This window comes from Dendrobates tinctorius, unplaced genomic scaffold (genome assembly GCF_039654945.1).
Source record: "Dendrobates tinctorius isolate UK_male_01 unplaced genomic scaffold, ASM3965494v1 ptg000039l, whole genome shotgun sequence".
NCBI classification, from domain to species: domain Eukaryota; kingdom Metazoa; phylum Chordata; class Amphibia; order Anura; family Dendrobatidae; genus Dendrobates; species Dendrobates tinctorius.
Window position 1 is genome coordinate 18,347,841 of NW_027361707.1, and position 15,741 is coordinate 18,363,581.

At 48.2% G+C, this 15,741-nt stretch overlaps 1 protein-coding gene across 1 annotated transcript in view; it reads left to right on the plus strand.

Moving 5' to 3' along the window:
- The window catches only part of MAN2B2 (mannosidase alpha class 2B member 2), a 95,097-nt gene that overhangs the window by 35,797 nt on the left and 43,559 nt on the right, over positions 1-15,741 (plus strand). The window lies entirely within an intron of this gene.

Consider the following 15,741-nt stretch of genomic DNA (forward strand, 5'->3'; position numbering starts at 1 on the left):
TTGTAACTTATCTGATGGCAGAAGGCACTACTGGGTTTCTGAATTTAACAGTAAGCCTAGGAATTTTTGGTCTTTTAGGGGCTGAAACCGGGATTTCTCGTAGTTTATTATCCACCCGAGGTGCTCTAGTCTGGACTTAACCCTTCCTATCTGAGATAGACAATGGTCCACCGAATTTCCCACAATCAAAAAATCGTCTAGGTACGGGACAATCAGGATATCAGCCTTCCGTAGATGAGCCATGACTTCGGCCACTATCTTTGTAAATACCCAGAGAGGCCAAAAGGGAGAGCCCTAAACTGAAAATGATGGATTAAACTATCCATTGAAAGCACCACTCTCAGGAAATGCTGGAAATCTGCGTGGATAGGCACATGATAGTACGCGTCTTTCAAACCCACGACTGCCGTAAAACATCTTTATGACCAAGAATTCATTAAGGGAGCGTAAATTAATAATGGTTCTAAAAGATTTATCTGGCTTTTGGATCAGGAACAGGGGAGAGTAGAAGCCTCTACCTCTCTCGGATTCCGGGACCTTTTTTTAGGCATAGACTCAAGACTTCTGCTTCTAAAGCAGTTTGTTCAAGTGGCGAAGATCGTAAGGGAGTTAGTTTAAAGGTATCTCGAGGCACATAACTAAACTCTAGCTTGAGTCCTGTGGATATTATGTTCCACACACAGTCACTATTGGTGATCTGTAGCCATGCTGGGAGGAAGGCTGACAACGCCTGAACATAAAGCCCGTACCTCTCCTCCTTCTATCCTCCCATCTGGGATGGTCTCTATTAGGTGAAGGGTTGCGCCTCCTTCCCTGACCGAATTTCCTTCTATTGAACGAACGCCGGTAGGATGCAGACCACAGATTAGGGAACTTCTTCTTGTCGTCCCCAGCTTTATCAAGTAACTTATCCAGGACTGTTCCGAACAAATATTCTCCTTCGCACGGGATAGTACAGAGTTTTGACCTGGATTGAATGTCTCCCGGCCAGCACTTTAGCTACAGGGCTCTACGAGCCGCATTAGAAAGTCCTACTGCCCTAGCGGCCATTCTAACCGCATCAGCTGAGGCTTCCGCTAGGAAGGCTGTGGCCCCCTGGATTACTGGTAGGGCACCTAAAATTGTCTGTCTAGGCATCCCCTGTTTTAATTGGGACTCCAATTGGTCTAACCAGACCATCATGGACCTGGCCGTACATGTTGAGGCTACTGCTGGTCTTAAGGAACCGGCTGCCATCTTCCAGGTTCATTTTAAGGAAGGTATCTGCCTTCCTGTCTAGGGGCTCTTTAATGGTCCCCATGTCCTCGAAGGGTAGTGAGGACCTTTTTGATGCCTTGGCGATTGCCACATCCAATTTAGGAGCTTTGTCCCAAGTGTTAACCGCAGGATCATCAAAGGGGTATCTGTGTTTTGAAGGCTGGTGGTAGCGAACCTCTCTTATCTGGTTTCATCCATTCTCTACGAATTAGTTCATGAATCTTTTCGTTTAAAGGGAAGACCCTTCGCTGTTTCTGATCCAGCCCCCCCGAACATGACATCCTGCATGGACAATTGTGGTTTAGGCTCCTCCACCTCCATTGTCCCTCTCACCGCTTTTGCCAGCTTGTCCACCCGGTCTAGTGGTAGACAAAACCGACCGGAATCCTCTTCCTCTGAGGAGGACGAGGGGGATGAACCAGAGGAGTCCTTATTTCTCCTCCATTCCACCGAGGAATCTGACTCCAAAGGGTCCGTAACCCTTGAGCTCCCCGGTTGGGACAGGGATTTCAGGGTCTCTCTCATTTCTGCCCTGACTATGTCTTTTAGACTTGCAGCGATTTTAGGCGATTCCTCCGCCACCGTCTGCTGGATACAGGGGGGACACAACCTTTTTGGGCATGAGTCCGGTAATGGGCATGCACAGAGAGTGCATTCCCTGTGTTTTGCCTTACTCGTGGACTTCTTCCCCCTGAAAAAAAAACATAGAGGGAGGCCCCGTCACTGAGTGAACATTCACGTAGATCACTTACCAATGCAGTCAATAAGTACCGGAGTATGAGGGGGATCTTTCTCAGTCGATGCTCCCGTCTGTCTGGAGGAGCTTTTATGACTGGATTGGTCACTCCATTTGGCACGCTCCTTACTGTCCCGAGATTCTTTTTTCCTTTGCTTGACCTGCCAAAGGTCCTCTAGGGGCGGCAGTGATGATTGTCGCTCCTGCCGCCGCTGCTGCTCTTGTTCGCCCTCCATCATTGCGTGCAATAATGTGTCCAGAAGCACGGAACCCTCCTTGGGCCCTGCTTAAATACCCCTCCTCCGGTCAGCAGACATGCCGCGCCCCCCCGATTGGTCTCCTTCCTCCGAGCTGGCGCCGCTTACCGGCGCTTTGTTCCGATGGGCGCCGCCATCTTGGAATCCTCGCGCCTGCGCAGTGGTGCCGCTGACCCGGAAGTGCCTCCAGGCTCTGCCCCCCGACGTCACCGCGGCCCTGCACACACTTTCTGGGTAACAGGAAGTCATGCGGGATGCCCGGGCATCGTCCAACAGCGCTCCCTGGTCCCGGACACCACCCAGCTGTGCCGGCAACTCCTAACCCCAGCCACAGCTCCTGCCGGAGCAGGGAGACCCTGGGGGCATACTTAGCAGTGCCGGCTTTTCCCAATGGAGGTGGATATCCTCTGGACACCGCTCCCTGCTGCGAACACCACTGCCGTGCAGCCCAGCCAGGACCACCGTGGCGTCTCCAGGAGCTCCGCACCTGGCCGAGGTAGGAGACCACCCCCCCTCCCCCCGCTACCTGTACCAGCCGGTCGGCCTGGGATCCATCTGGAATTCGGTCTGTAGGATCCCGTCCCCTCAGGAACAGGAAACCAACTGATGCGTGGGAGAGGTGCTTCCCTTTTTGTCTGTTGGTTTCCTGTTCCTGAAGGGCGGATCCCCTCTCTCGTGGTGCTGTCATGGGAGTCCGAATAAAAATGATTTTAAAATCTTGGCCTACTGAAATGTATATTTAGTAAGTGCACTCAATACTTGGTCCGGGCTCCTTTTGCATCAATTACTGCATAAGTGCGACGTGGCATGGAGGTGATCAGCCTGTGGCAGTGCTGAGGTGTTATGGAATTCCAGGTTGCATTGATAGCAGCCTTCAGCTCGTCTGCATTGTTGGATCTGGTGTCTCTCAACTTCCTCTTGATAATACCCCATAGATTCTCTATGGGGTTAAGGTCAGGCGAGTTTGCTGGCCAATCAAGCACAGTGATACTGTTGTTTGTAAACCAGGTATTGGTACTTTTGGCAGTGTGGACAGGTGCCAAGTCCTGCTGGAGAATGAAATTTCCATCTCCAAAAAGCTTGTCTGCAGAGGGAAGCATGAATTGCTCTAAAATTTCCTGGTAAACGGCTGCACTGACTTTGGTCTTGATAAAACACAGGGGACCTACACCAGCAGATGACATGGCTCCCCAAACCATCACTGATTGTGGAAACTTCACACTAGACCTTAAGCAGCTTGCTTGGATTGTGGCATCTCGACTCTTCCTCCAGACTCTGGGACATTGATTTCCAAATGAAATGCAAAATTTACTTTCATCTGAAAACAACACCTTGGACCACTGAGCAACAGTCCAGTTCTTTTTCTCCTTGGCCCAGATAAGACGCTTCTGGCTTTGTCTTTTGGTCATGAATGGCTTGACACAAGGAATGTGGCACTTGTAGCCCATGTCCTGGATATGTCTGTGTGTGGTGGCTCTTGAAGCAATGACTTCAGCACCAGTCCACTCCTTGTGAATCTCCCCCAAATTTTTGAATGACCTTTTCTTAATAATCCTTTCAAGGCTGCGGTTATCCCGGTTGGCTGCTTGTGCACCTTTTTCTACCACACTTTTTTTTCCTTCTACTCAACTTTCCATTAATATGTTTGGATACAGCACTCTGTGAACAGCCAGCTTCTTTAGCAATGACCATTTGGGGCTTACCCTCCTTGTGGAGTGTGTGAATGACTGCCTTCTGGACATCTTTCAAGTCAGCAGTCCTCTCCATGATTGTGGAGCTTACTAAAACAGACTAAGGGACCTTGTTAATACTTTTGGCATTTCAATGCCGAGATCTCCATCTGCGCTTGCACGGCGGCCATTTTCCAGGAAGCAATCCACCGCATAGGCATGGAAGGAACGTCAGAGCCCCCGACGCAGCACGGGACAGAGCCCGGCGGCGGCAAGCACCCGGGGGGCCCAGCGCGGCGGCATTTAACGGACACCCGCAGCGGCAGCACCAAAAAAAGGTATGTTTGCATTGTAAGACGCACCCCTATTTTCCCCCCCAAATTTGGGGGGAAAAAAGTGCGTCTTACAAAGCGAAAAATATGGTATATTATAATTTTATCTTATTTTTCGGCATCTTATATATATTATTTTTCGGCCTATAAGATGCACTTTCCTCCAAAATGTGGAGGGAAATGGGGTGTGTGCCTTAGAGTCCAGGTGTACTGGCTTTGGCTGTGGTGGGGAGGTGGGGGAGCGGTTTTGGCAGAGCAGCGGGTCATAGAGGCAGGAGCCGGCGGCTCCGGCTAACTCCTGTTCCCGCTGCTGATGAGAAATGAATATGCACTGCATTCCACACCCATGGGTGTGGAGGGCAATAAATATTCATTTATTTTGGCATCCTGGCATGGTTGGCTCCATCACTTTCCTGGTACAATTGGTCCCATCCTTATTCTGGTATGCATGGCCCCATCGGAAAAGATTCAAACAAACCATTAAACTTACCTTCCTCCGCTCCGTCGCAGTGTCCTGCTCCGTTGCCAGCAGCTCTTCATTGCTCTTCAGTAGCGCGCAATGTCAGCCGTAGCCTTCCTGCTGCTGGTGGTCACGTGTGCCGATACTTAAGGAAGATGAATATTCATTTCTCAAGTATTGGCACACGTGACCTCTGGGAACAGCAGGAAGCTGGTGGCTCACATTGCGTGCTACTGAAGAATAATGAATACTCGCTGCTCTCTGCGATGAACAGTCTTAGTGAGTATTTCAGCAGCCGTGCTCTGCTGACATGTCTTCGAATTTCCAAGCACTAAATTTTGTGTTTAGCTCGCACACCCCCCATCTGTGGATGTCGGGCCCTCAGACCATCCTGGAGTCTGTCTCTAACCATGTGTACAGACACATGCACATTTGTGGCCTGCTGGAGGTCATTTTGCAGGGCTCTTGCAGTGCTCCTCCTGTTCCTCCTTGCACAAAAGGCGGAGGTAGCGGTCCTGCTGGGTTGTTTCCCTCCTACGGCTCCCTCCACATCTCCTGTGTACTGGCCTGTCTCCTGGTAGCGCCTCCAGCCTCTGGACACTACGCTGACAGACACAGCAAACCTTCTTGCCACAGCTCGCATTAATATGCCATCCTGGATGAGCTGCACTACCTTAGCCACTTGTGTGGGTTGTAGAGTTCGTCTCATGCTACCACGAGTGTGAAAGCACAACCAACATTCAAAAGTGACCAAAATATCAGCCAGAAAGCATTGGTACAGAGATGTGGTCTGTGGTCCCCACCTGCAGAACCACTCCTTTATTGAATGTGTCATGATAATTGCCAATAATTTCCATCTGTTGTCTATTCCATTTGCACAACAGCATGTGAAATTGATTGTCAATCAGTGTTGCTTCCTAAGTGGACAGTTTGATTTCACAGAAGTTTGATTTACTTGGAGTTATATTCTGTTTAGTTGTTGGCTTTATTTTTTTGAGCAGTGTATATACCGTATAAACTGTGTTCCAAATTATTATGCAAAAAGAGTTCAGGAGTGATAAGGTTAGAGTTTTTTTGTTTGTCATTTAAACTCATTGATGGTGATGTGTGTCAGGGCTCTTTATATCACTGAAAGCAATTGCAGATACCTGTGCAAACTAGTTTGGCAGGTGTGTCCAAATAAAGGCAAGACTACTTAAGAAGGCTGTTCCACATTATTAAGCAGCCTACATTTTTTGCCAAAACGGGAAAGAAAAAGGATGTGTCAGCTGCAGAGAAGCAACAAATTGTGGAGTATTTAGGTCAAGGCATGACTACAATCAACATTGCCAAGACACTTCATTGTGATCATCACACAATTAACCTCTTCACGACCGCCCACAGTAGATAAACGTTGGCGCTTGCTGGGCTTTGTGCAGCGCCGACGTTTATCTACTGTCGGCGGTTTTGTGCCACCCGGGACCCCCACATACCTTCCAACGCGGGGATCCCGGTGCGCAATGCATGCTGGGACCCCCGACGTCATCGAGACCTGATTGGTTCAGGTCCCGATGACGTCAGCGTCACAGCAGCCAATGGGAGCGATCGCTGGGAAAGCTGCTTGTTTCCCGGCGATCTCCCTCATTGTAACGCAGCTTCTCCCTCTGATCTCACTGACAGCTGATCAGAGGTGAAGCAGCGTTATTGTGTGACTAGATCGCTGCCTGGCACAGCTGATCGCTGCCTGGCACAGCTGTGCCAGGCAGCGATCTTGTCACACAGTAACGCTGCTTCACCTCTGATCATCTGTCATTGTGAGATCAGAGGAGAAGTGGCGTTATTATGTGCCAGGCAGCGATCTTGTCACATAGTAACGCTGCTTCTCCTCTGATCTCACACTGACAGATGATCAGAGGTGAAGTGGCGTTACTATGAGTCAGATCGCAGTGCAGCGATCTTGTGACAAAAATAAAAAAAAAGTAAAAAAAAAAAAAAATGCTAGGGCTAGGGTTAAGGCCCCGTCACACTAAGCGACTTACCAGCGATCCCGACACCGATATCAAGGTGTCAGGATCGCTAGTAAGTCGCTATGTGATCGCTGGTGAGCTGTCACACAGACAGCTTCACCAGCGATCAGCACAGCGATGCCGAGCGCCCGGCATCGCTGGCCATCCCTGTAAAAAATAGAATCAAAATAAAAAATATAGTTATTCTCACCTTCCGACGTCCCGTTCAGCCATCCTGCCTCTCTCCACGCTCCGGTCCCAGTGATCCTTTGCACGAATGACCGCGGGATAACAAAGTCTCGCCGTCATTCGTGCAAAGGATCACTGGGACCGGAGCGTGGAGAGAGGCAGGATGGCTGAACGGGACATCGGAAGGTGAGAATAACTATATTATTTTTTTTATTATTTTTTACACCTGATCGCTGGTCTCCCGCCTGTCACACGCAGCGATGCGTGCTGGCCAGCGGGAGACCAGCGACCAAAGAAATGTCCAGAGATTTCTTCCAGCGATCAGCGATACCGGCAGGGGGGCCGCTCGCTGATCGCTGTCACACATAGCGATCTCGCTGGTGAGATCGCTGTTACGTCACAAAAGTTGTGACTCAGCAGCGATCTCGCTAACGAGATTGCTTAGTGAGACGGGGCCGCTAGGGTTAGGGCTAGGGTTAGGGCTAGGGCTAGGGTTAGGGCTAGGGTTAGGGCTAGGACTAGGGTTAGGGTTAGGGCTAGGGTTAGGGCTAGGGCTAGGGCTGGGATTAAGGTTATGGGTGTGTTGGTGTTAGGTTTGTGGTTAGGGTTATGGTTAGGGCTGAGATTAGGGTTAGGGGTGTGTTGGGGTTAGGGTTGGAATTAGAATTGGGGGTTTCCACTGTTTAGGTACATCAGGGGCTCTGTAAATGCAATATGACGCCCGCAGACCATTCCATCAAAGTCTGCATTTCAGAACGTCACTACTTCCCTTCCGAGCCCCACCGTGTGCCCAAACAGTAGTTTTCTCCCACATATGGGGTACCAGCGTACTCCGGACTCAGGACAAATTGGACAACAACTCTTAGGGTCCAATTTCTCCCGTTACCCTTGTGAAAATAAAAATTGGGGGCTAAAAGATCATTTTTGTGGAAAAAAAATGATTTTTTTATTTTCACGCCTCTACATTATAAACTTTACTGAAACACTTGGGGGTTCAAAGTGCTCACCACACATCTATATAAGTTCCTTGGGGGGTCTAGTTTCCAAAATGGGGTCACTTGTGGGGGGTTTCCACTGTTTAGGTACATCAGGGGCTCTGCAAACGCGACATGACACCCACAGACCATTCCATCAAAGTCTGCATTTCAGAACGTCACTACTTCCCTTCCGAGCCCCACCGTGTGCCCAAACAGTAGTTTTCTCCAACATATGGCATACCAGCGTACTCAGGACAAATTGGACAACAACTCTTAGGGTCCAATTTCTCCTGTTACCCTTGTGAAAATAAAAATTGGGGGCTAAAAGTTCATTTTTGTGGAAAAAAAATGATTTTTTTTTATTTTCACGGCTCTACATTATAAACTTTAGTGAAACACTTGGGGGTTCAAAGTGCTCACCACACATCTAGATAAGTCCCTGGGGGGGTCTAATTTCCAAAATGGGGTCACTTGTGGGGGGTTTCCACTGTTTAGGTACATCAGGGGCTCTCCAAATGCGACATGGCATCCGATCTCAATTCCAGCCAATTCTGCATTGAAAAAGTCAAACGGCACTCCTTCCGTTCTGAGCTCTGCCGTGTGCTCAAACAGTGGTTTAGCCCCACATACGGGGTATTGGCGTATTCGGGAGAAATTGCACAAAAAATTTAGTGGTTCATTTTCTCTTTTTACACTTGTGAAAATAAAAAAAAATGGTTTTGAAGTAAAATGTTTGTGAAAAAAAGTTAAATGTTTATTTTTTCCTTCCATATTCCATTCATTCATGTGAAGCACCTGAAGGGTTAATAAACTTCTTGAATGTGGTTTTGAGTACATTGAGAGGTGCAGTTTTTAGAATGGTGTCAATTTTGGGTATTTTCTGTCATATTGACCCCCCAAACTCACTTCAAATGTGAGGTGGTCCCTAAAAAAAATGGTGTTGCAAATTTTGTTGTAAAAATGAGAAATCGTTGGTCAACTTTTAACCCATATAACTTCCTAAAAAAAAAAAATTATGTTTCCAAAATTGTGCAGATGTAAAGTAGACATGTCGGAAATGTTATTTATTAACTATTTTGTGCGATATCACTCTCTGATTTAAGGGCATAAAAATTAAAAGTTTGAAAATTGCTAAATTTTCTAAATTTTTGCCAAATTTTGTTTTTTTTAACAAATAAGTGCAGATCATATCTAAAAAATTTTACCACCATCATGAAGTACAATATGTCATGAGAAAACAATGTCAGAATCAGTAGGATCTGTTGAAGCGTTCTAGAGTTATGACCTCATAAAGTGACACTGGTCAGAATTGAAAAAATTGGCCCGGTCACGAAGGCAAAAACAGGCTCGGGTGCGAAGGGGTTAAGAAGTATGTAGCTGATTCCCAGCACACACGTGTGCGTGCTGATAAGGAAAAATTGAGGACTCTTTCCAACATGCAATTTCGTCAGGTTAAAAGAGCAGCTGCAAAAATGCCTTGTCATAGCAGCAGACAAGTTTTTGAAGCTGCAGGTGCCTCCAACGTCTCCCGAACAACAAGATGCAGGGTCCTTCAGAGGTTTGCAGCTGTGCATAAGCCATCCTGTTGACCACCTCTATTCACTGCACACAAGCAGAAACGGCTCCAGTGGGCCAAACGATACATGAAGACTGACTTCCAAACTGTTTTGTTCACCGATGAGTGTCGTGCAACGCTCGATGGTCCAGATGGATGGAGTGGAGGATGGCTGGTTGATGGACACCCCATGAAAACACGGCTAAGGCGCCAACAAGGAGGAGGTGGAGTAATGTTTTGGGCTGGAATCATGGGGAGAGAGATTGTCGGCCCCTTTAGGATCCCTGAAGGGGTAAAGATGAACTCCATAATCTATGTGGAGTTTCTAAAACAGCACTTCCTGCCATGGTTCAAGAGGAAGAACCGTGCTTTCCACAGCAAGATCATTTTCATGCATGATAATGCACCGTCTCATGCTGCAAATAACACATCTGCATCTCTGGCTGCTATGGGCATAAAAGAGGACAAACTTATGGTGTGGCCACCATCTTCCCCTGCCCTCAACTCCATTGAGAACCTCTGGAGCATCATCAAAAGGAGTGTCTATGATGGCGGGAGGCAGTTCACATCTAAGCAACAGCTCTGGGAGGGTATTCTGTCCACATGCAAAACAATTGAATCACAAACCATCCAAAAACTGACAAATTCAATGGACGAGAGAGTTCAGAAGCTTCTTTCGAACAAGGGGTCCTATGTGCAAATGTAACATCACCTAGAATAAAGTTTTGACTTGAAAACTGTTTGATTTCATTTTGTAATAAGCTGATAATGCTTATAATTTCACAATTGACCATTTTTTTGTTCAAAATAAAAAGGTTGAAAACTCTGCTGTGCATAATAATTTGGAACATGCATTTTGAGTGTTTATTTTTAAAAATATACTGTTTTCATAGGCAGTTTGTTCAAAAACATTGCAATTATACTAGAATATTAGATGACTGGAAAATAACAATGACTGCAATTCATATAGGTAATTTAGAGAAAATATGATGAAATATTTTTTGCATAATAATTTGGAACACAGTGTATACTCGAATATAAGCCGAGATTTTCAGCCCCTTTTATTTGGGCTGAAAGTCCCCCTCTCGGCTTATATTCGAGTCATATACACCAGGGAGGGGGGCGGGGGTGTCAGGTCATACTTACCCCGGTCTCTGCAGCCCCCAGCTTCTCTGCGATCTCCCTTTCTTCCTTCAGCGGTCACATGGTACCGCTCATTAAACTCATGAATATGCGCATATTCATGAGTTTAATGAGCGGTACCACGTGACCGCTGAAGGCAGGAAGGGAGATGGCAGAAAAGCTGGGGGCTGCAGAGACCGCGCCAGGACGGGTAAGTATAGCGATATTCACCTGTCCGGGGTCCATCGCTGCTGTCTGACACGTCATCTGTCAGTGATGTTCAGACAGCAGAGGGCACGGTGACGTGGTTAGTGCGCGCCGCACCCCCTGCAGTCTGAATGTCACTGACAGATGACGTGCTAGACAGCAGCAAGCAGGGATGGACCGGGGGACAGGTGAATATCTCAGGTACCAGCAGTGACACCGGCACCTGGCCCCAGCGACGGAGAGGTGGGTATGTCATTTTTTAAATTTTTAAATGCAGCAGCAACGGCAGCACATGGGGGCATAATCTATGGAGCATCTTATGGGGGCAGCATATGGGGGGCATAATCTATGGAGCATCTTATAGAGGCAGCATATTGGGGCATAATCTATGGAGCATCTTATAGGGGCAGCATATTGAAGCATAATCTATGGAGCATCTTGGGGCATAATCTATGGAGCATCTTATGGGGGCAGCATATAGGGGCATAATCTATTGGTATCTATTTTTATTTTTTAAATTCATCAGTAGCTGCTGCATTTTCCACCCTAGGCTTATACTCGAGGCAATAAGTTTTCCCAGTTTTTTTCACATACACACACACGTATGTATATACACGTACATATGCTTTTCTTTCTTCTTTTACATTTTAAAAATAACGAAAAATAGGCAGATTCAAAGCTTTGGACACCCTTGGATTTGTGCTCTCAGTAGTGTTGAGCATTCCGATACTGCAATATCGGGTATCGGCCGATATTCGCTGTATCGGAGTTCAGATACTGAGTTCCGATACTTTTAGAATATCGAATACCGGAATCGGAAGTTCCCATAATGCAATGAGCCAGTTTGATTTTATTCAGCCAATGAGGAATCCTAAGAAGTGTGGGCACATCCTGTTATGCATGTTAACTAATGGAATGGCTGTGATTGGCTGCTGAAATGATGTCATGATGCACTATAAAAGCCGCCGCCGCTATTTTGGGTTCACTCTGCTGTGAATTTACTTAGGGACAGGACGCTGCTGTTCTGACTCTGAGGGACAGTTTGAGCTAGCGATTTTCTTTATTGTGCTTTACCCAGGCTACTTTAGCAACCGCTGTGTGAGAAGCTTTCTTTTGCCTTGCACCTCCGGTTGTAGTCCGCTCGGCGTGCGTCACATTGTCCTTTTTTGCATAAGTGCTGCTCATTTTTCCAGATTTCTCCTATTAGTGTGGTTCCATCCGTATCCAGCTAGAATATCTGCAAACACTATATAGGAGTAGATAGAGGAGCCTTTCTGCTGACTTGTGCCCTGCAGCCCCAGCCAGATTAGTATTTTTAGCCTATTTTTTGGAGCCTCATCTATTGCATTGTAGGTTACCTTCCTGCATTGTAATAGCTACAAAAAGTTTGTGATACTATCGGTTTTACATCTTTGGGCACATCCAGTGTCTTTTTGTGAGGGGAAAAAAAAAAGGTAATAAAGTTCACCAAACACTCCACTTTACAGTTGTGTAGGCCACATTAGATCATATTAAAGTCTAGTCCACACTTTATAAAATTAGTGTTTCTTATACCTGTTAGCAGCTGTTCAGGAATAAGCACACTAAGCCCTTAGTACTTTTCTGCCTATCTTTATCAGTCTACCAAGATGAAGAAGGCAGGGAGCAAGGCATGTGGTCGTGGGCATGGAGTTTCTGCAGGGAGAGGACGTGGGGGATTCAGCAGGGAGAGGACGTGGGGATTCTGTGCCTGCTGCGGGCATCAGTGACTCAGCATCCCCCAGTTTTACCAGGGAACAGTCCTTTATGCGCAGCTTTGTAGGAGCTGGCTGTACGCCACTGCTGCGGGACGAACAAATTGAAGCCGTTGTCAGATGGATGGCAGTTAACGCATTGACTTCAATTAGTTCCAGAGCACTGAAGAGCACCCATCTGTCTCTTCACCACCTGCCGAATTGCCCAGGCAGTCAGAGAGCCCTGGACAGGAGCCATCTCTACTTCTGTTCTCTGAATCTGTTGGCTTGGAAAGAGGGGGCCAGCCAAGCAGCATTCGAGAATTTGAAGAAGAGGTAGTATGCAGTGATGCGCAACAGCTTTGTCTCTCTGAATCTGAAGAGGCGGGTGGGCCAGTGCCTATGGTCAGCACACCTCAGTATGCATCTGATGATGAGACTCAGGTGCCACTTTCTGGTGCGTACTGTGCTGTCGAGACAACCCAGGAGAAGCAGTCGTTTGAAGAGGGTAGTGTAGATGATGAGGTCCTTGACCCATCATGGCGTGAGGTACAGGAAGGTGGTGGGAGCAGCTCTGAGGAAGAGATTCCCCAAACGGCCAAAAAAGGAGGGAGAGGGAGGGGGCAGACTCGGTTGCCTGTAGCCTCCACTTCGGCACCCATTAGGAGCATGCCTCTTCCAAAACCCAAAACAGGCGCTCCCAAGACTTGCAGTGCCTGGTCCTTTTTTGACACAGTTGCAGATGACATTTGCTTTGTCAAATGCAAGCTGTGTAATCAGAAAGTGAAAAGAGGGAAAAGTGTCAGCAACCTCAATACCACAAATATGTGGAAACCTGTGCGGACCAAGCACGTGGTGGAGTTACAAAGACACACTGAAGACCTAGGCCAACCTACAGCGCCACCTACCACCTCTTCAGATCGTGTTATAGCCTCTTTCTCCAGCTCACACACAGCTGGTTCGGCTTCCTTACAGGATCGCCATAGAAGAACCTCTGGCACTGTTGTACAGAGACACGGTGTCATTCCACCCACAGCACCATGTTCCCTGTCATCCTCACACTCCCAGGCCAGTCTACAGCCATCGGTAGCACAGGCATGGGAGAAAAGGCGCCCATACTCTGCAAACCACCCCCGAGCGCAGGCTCTGAATGCTGGCATTGCAAAACTACTGTCCCTTGAAATGCTCTCATTCAGGCTGGTGGATACTGACACCTTCTGTAACTTCATGGCATTGGCAGTCCCACAATACAACGTGCCCAGCCGCTTTTATTTCAGCAGGCAAGCCGTCCCTGCCCTGCAAAAGCATGTGCAGGGAAAAATTAAACATGCGCTACTAAACGCCGTCAGTAGCAAGGTCCACCTGACCACCGATGCGTGGACCAGTAACCATGGACAGGGACGATATCTTTCCCTCATTGCCCATTGGGTAAGTGTTGTGGAGCCGGGTACAGATCTTGAGAGTGGCGCTGTACGTGTTCTGCCAACTCCAACGATTGCAGGAATCCAGTCTGTACACATTGACTCCTCCTCATACTCCAGTTCCTCTGAATCAGCGCTGCAGGAGCCGTCACAATCTACCTCCACATGGACCCGTGAACGCTTACCTGTTACGACCGATATGAGCACAGCTGTGGCCAAACGTCAACAGGCCGTATTGAAATTAATTTCTTTGGGGAATCGAAGCCACACAGTGCAGGAGCTCTGGAATGCCATCAAGCAGGAGAGCGACGTGTGGTTTGTGCCAGCGAATCTCCAGCCAGGCATGGTAGTGTGTGACAATGGCCGAAATCTGGTGGCAGCTCTGGGCCTAGGCAACCTTACTCCCATCCCATGTCTGGCACGTGCTCAACTTGGTCATGCAGAGTTTTTTGAGGGACTATCCGGATCTTGATGCACTGCTGCACAAGGTCCGCATAGAGTGCGCTCACTTGCGGCGTTCCAGCATGGCAAGATCGCACATTGCAGCGCCGATTCCGCCTTCCGGAACATCGCATCATATGTGACCTACCCACCAGGTGGAATTCAACGTTAAATATGTTGGAGAGGTTGTGTGAGCAGCAGGCAGCAGTAATGGAGTACCAGCTGCATCAGGCGCAGACAAGTCGCACTGCGCGCTTTTACACTTCACCACCACTGAGTGGGCCTCTATGAAGGACATCTGCCACGTTTTTCGTGCCTTCGATGATTCCACGCGAATGGCGAGTGCAGATGATGCACTAGTCAGCATGACTATCCCTCTTTTCTGCCTGCTTGAAAAAACACTGCAAGCACTAAGGGAGGAGGTTGTGGAAGAGGTGGAGGATGAGGAGTCACAAATGTCATCTGCTTCTGGACAGTCTGCGCAACGTGGTTCCTCACAAAGGCCTAGGCAGGGGACACTTTGTGAGGAGGATGAGGAGGAGTCAATGGAGGAGGAAGACATCTGTCCAAAGGAGGGAGGTACACAATGCTCTAGTAGTCAGTATGTAGAGCGAGGGTGGGGTGATGCAGAGCAGGCAGAGATGACGCCTCAAGCAGGGGACATCGTTTCTTGGCCAGTTGGCAGTCTGCAGCACATGGTTGATTTCATGCTGCCTGAGAAACGACCGCCGCATCGCCCACATTATCAACACGGCTGATTATTGGGTGTACACTCTCCTAGATCCTCGTTACCGGGACAACTTACAAAGCCTCATAACACCGTTGAACCGGGAGCGTAAAATGCGGGAGTACCAAGACACACTAGTGCATTCCATCATGTTCTCCATTCCACCCGAGAGCAGTGCTGCTAGTGCTTTACAAAGCAGCTCAGTGCGTCGAGGCAGTGGAGGAAGCTCTGCACAAAGAGGGAGCAGAAGCAGCGCCTCAGCACAAGGCAAGACCAGTATGGCCCAAATGTGGCAAAGTTTTGTGTCCCCGCCACAAATGTCTACACCATCACAGACGGCTCCAGTCAGCAGGAGGCAACGTTTCCGTCAGATGGTGACAGACTACATGTCTTGCCCTCTCAGTGTTCTCCCACACGGCTCTTCCCCCTTCAAATTTTGGGTCTCTAAGCTGGATACATGGCCAGAGCTTAGCCAGTATACATTGGAGGTGCTGGCTTGCCCGCTGCTAGTGTATTATCGGAACATGTCTTTAGTGCCGCAGGTGGTGTACTAACAGACTGTCGCATGCGACTATCCTCCGATAACGTTGACCGGCTTACGTATCTGAAAATGAACAAGGCCTGGATCTCGCAGGAATTTGCCAGTCCTCTTCCAGATTAAATAATTGGTTGGCAACAGTATCCAGGTCTCCT